Below are 1,183 nucleotides of genomic sequence, written 5' to 3'. Positions count from 1 at the left end.
GGCATGTTCAGGCGAAGTTGTCCCTAACTTCGCTTAGTTCACAAGTTCGCCTGTATCAGCGAACTTGTGAGCTAACTTCGCTTACATACAAAAACACAAATCTAACAAACTCGATTACAGACACTTGACACTGAACTACTGACATCATGTACCAACAGACTCCCCCTTGGCAGTAGCTTCATCTCTTTATCTTCAAGCACGTGTCTTGTAATCTTCAATAATCTTGTATCTTCATCTTTTAGCATTCACTCCTTCTCGTACACATACCGAAACAACTCTTTGATATTTCCTCGCTTCGTCTTTCCAAGCAGGAATATAAAAGATTTTCTTCTCATTCAGCACCTGCAGATCAGCTCGAGACAGGTTCACTAGATGCATCGGATCATAGACTCTCAGCAGCTCTTGTTCATCTTCGTCTTCCATCACTGCTTCAGCTGTCTCACAATCTACATACCACCACTTCAACTCTTTGAGCACATCCTTGGGCATTTGTTTCATCGACACTTCTTTCAAACACCGGATCGGTTTATACTTCATAATCATCCAAGGCTTGCCATCTGCTCTCAACCCTCTATCTTTGTCTTCGATAAGTTTATCCTTCTGTGGTTTCAACAGCTCGAACTTCTTTTCCTTTATACTCTCCTTCCAAACTATCTTCCCGATGACTCTAGCCATATTATCATCACTTCGATTTATCAATCCCAATCTGGCTAAGTCTTTCACTTCACATTCTGGCAATGTGTTCAACGATCTCAACATTCTTTTGAAGTACTGAACGCCATCATACCTTTTAATCACGAAGAGCCTCAACTGCTCATCGTATATCTAGCAAATAATCCCCTTTCTCGCTTCAGCATAGCCTCTAATGTTGTAACTCTTCATAAACAAAGTAGGGACCGCTGGTTTCTTCGTTTTGATGAACCACTGAGCATAGCCTTCTTTCCATCTAGGCTGCTCTTCCCATTCCGTCTCATCATTCCCAATCTCTTGACTCATATCTGCGTTATCTACTTCCGGAATCTCATGCTCTACATTTTCTTCTACTATCTCTCCCTCTTCTATATCATCATCAATAACAATCTCTTCTCCAATCTTCTCTATTTCTTCAACCGGTAATACATCATCATCACCTATGAAGTCATCATCCATCTCCTCAACCTCCACTACCACCACATCATCACCA

This window comes from Bidens hawaiensis, unplaced genomic scaffold (genome assembly GCF_021521415.1).
Source record: "Bidens hawaiensis isolate Kalapana, Puna unplaced genomic scaffold, B.hawaiensis_p1.1 tig00031755_1, whole genome shotgun sequence".
NCBI lineage: Eukaryota > Viridiplantae > Streptophyta > Magnoliopsida > Asterales > Asteraceae > Bidens > Bidens hawaiensis.
The sequence above is the reverse complement of the archived record's forward strand: the minus strand, read 5'-3'. Positions refer to the sequence as shown.